The 2,529-nt window shown below is 56.5% G+C and overlaps 1 long non-coding RNA gene across 1 annotated transcript in view; it reads left to right on the top strand.

The window, feature by feature from the left end:
• The first annotated feature begins 557 nt into the window (after window positions 1-557).
• The window catches only part of LOC125613886, a 141,459-nt gene continuing 139,487 nt past the window's right edge, over window positions 558-2,529 (top strand). The window contains exon 1 of the long non-coding RNA XR_007344471.1: window positions 558-1,146. This is a non-coding gene — a long non-coding RNA (uncharacterized LOC125613886). The remainder of the gene's footprint in view (window positions 1,147-2,529) is intronic.

Here is a 2,529-nt window from a genome sequence, read left to right as displayed (position 1 = left end):
GAATTTTAATCTGGGAGGGGCTCCAGCTAGCAGCTAGGTTGTGGAGGGGTGTCTCAAAGCATGTGTGCTTAGCGGGTAAACAATGTAAGGAAATGACAATCGTTCACCCTAAAGAAGGCGGATCAGGCCACACTGTTTGGTGTGTGGTGTGGGCAGCGCCTGCAGAAGCAGGCACTAACGTCCCTCTCCGTGCCACAGGAAGAATCCGGACCATACTCTGTAGGTCACACAGCTGCTTGGTGGCTAGGCAGAGTTGCAGCTCAGCTGGATTTAACTCTAGAGCGACCAAGTTTTATCGTCCTGGGCTGCACATAGGGGCAGGTGTGACCCACCTTATGCACAAAGGCCAACCGAACTGACGTTGAGATTGGAGTCCCGCCTGGTCCATGGAGGAGGGAGTTCAGCTGTTGTGCCTTGCCCAGCATTTGCCTGGATCAGGAAGACAGAACTACAACTCCCAGCAAGCCATAGGCCCCGCCCTTCCCCGCCCCTCGCGCTCCGCCCCTTCGCGGTCGGATGGTATAAAACGGCCAAATGGCCCAAGCGCCCGCAGAGCGCAGAGGCGGTGCGATCGCGCGCGGTGCCGGCGGCTCTCGGAGGCAGGACGCGGCTGCTGCAGCTGGCATCTGTGGCTCGGCCTTCTCCACGGCATTCTCCCGCCTGGCGGGTGCCCACCCCCGGCTGCCCGGGCCCCGCGGACTTGGAAACCTGAGGCCGAGAGAGGATCTGCCTTTAGCGAGTTCCTGGACTGGCAGAGGGGTTTTCCCGGCGCAATCTGTGGGTTCACGAGGGCGATGCGCAGGGATGAAAAGAGAAAAGGTGCGTCCAGGACCGGTGCTCTGCCAGCGCAAGGAGGCGGAGCGCGTTCATGGGGTCCTCCCGGCGCCTGGCTTATGCCTGCGGCGCGCACACCCCTGGGGACCGCGAGGCAGCCGCTTGGGGACCCCAGGCGAGATTCCCCGCCATCTCCGCGGTGGAGAGGCTGGGGGTTGGCGGCGCTTTGGCCTTGAATGGACAGTGGGGAAAGGGATGGGGGCTCCCTAACGTGGATTACTTGGCGCTTATCAGCTGGGCTCAGAAGACCCAGGACTCCTCTTCATTAGTGGATTGATTCCTTCTACCTAACAATCGGTCGCTAAGCTGGAGGTAAGTTTCCTTTCAGTTTGGGGAAGGGGATTTGATTTGCTCCCTTCGTCCCCCACCCCTCCTCCCCACGGTGTCTCTTCTTGGAGATCATTTTTGTCATCCCTCTGTCTCGAGGAGGAGCGTATTCCCTCCGGTTGCAGTGATCAGCGACCACCCCAGCCTGGCATTCTTGGTTATTATTCTTCAGGCTCCAGCGCTACCAAGCCTTTGGCTACCTTTTGGGACAGAGCGTTAGCTGGAGGAAGCGCCCCGCGTCCTTACGCACCGGCTAGGCCCTGACACTTACCTTCTTGCTTGGTCCCCCTCCGGTCCCGTTAGTTAGGGAGCGAGCGCTGCGCTCCTAACAGCTCCTGACATCTGCTCACTGGCGACCCAGCGTGCTGCTGGGGCGCAGCTCTTGGAGAAGGACCCGAGGTCAATAACTGGGGCTAGGAGGGGGCCGGAGTGTTTGTTGATTGGCCCTACTGAAAGTACTGGCCACCCTCAATGGAAGCCAGGTGGCTGCGTTTGGCCAGAGTGTAAACAGGTTTCCTGAATGAGTGGGAGATGGCAGGAATTTAGTCCATTGCATTCACCTGCCACCCTCCTACCTCCTCTTTCCTCTGGGCAATTTGTAATGGAAGAGGTTTCTTGGCCAGTATGGGAGGGGGTCTAAGTCTTGAGTCCTGAACTGAAAGTAAGCGATTTGTGCATCTACAGTTTCCTTCTCTCCTTGTTCTTTTGTGTCCTCCCTGTTTGGGGTAGCCATCTAGGACCTGTCACTTCAATGTACAAATCAGGGTCCTTTTTTCCTTCTTCCTTCTTGGCACTTGTCCTGAACTCCAGGACTCTGCCTCTGAAGATGGTTTCCTGGGGATGCTTTCCCAGCTGTGGGATTCCCTCCTCCACCCACAAACCCACCTGCAGCCTATAGGTTCTCTCATGGAACCTGTTGGTGATGATGTTTCCCACCAAGTCCCTCCTGCATAGAAAACTACAGGTGGTCAGCATCTTCCAGGGTTTCAGCACCTCTAAAGAGCACCTGCTCGGCAGGGAGAGAGGCAGGCAGCAGAGGAAGGGAAAAAAAAAAATCAAACGGTGATAGTGCTGATATGTCCCTCTCCCCCAGAAGTTGGGGTCCTCAGCTGCCTTCAGCCCCACCTGGCTCCCTGGAGCTGCCCAGGTTGGTGCAGCATGATCCCAGGCCATTCCCCCACCTCCCCCTGCCCAGTTCTCAAGCTGACCCTGGAGCAGGACTGTTGAAACTGCTCTGCTCAACAGTGACCCAGAGTGCCACCTCTGCATCCCACCCATTCTCTTTTTCTCCTTTACAGAAAGCTGCAAAAAAGGTGGAAAATGCAGGAAGAAATAGTAAAAAAAAAAAAAAAAAAAAAAAAAAAAAAA

Source organism: Marmota marmota, unplaced genomic scaffold, assembly GCF_001458135.2.
Source record: "Marmota marmota marmota unplaced genomic scaffold, marMar, whole genome shotgun sequence".
Lineage (NCBI taxonomy): Eukaryota > Metazoa > Chordata > Mammalia > Rodentia > Sciuridae > Marmota > Marmota marmota.
The sequence above is the reverse complement of the archived record's forward strand: the minus strand, read 5'-3'. Positions and strand labels throughout refer to the sequence as shown.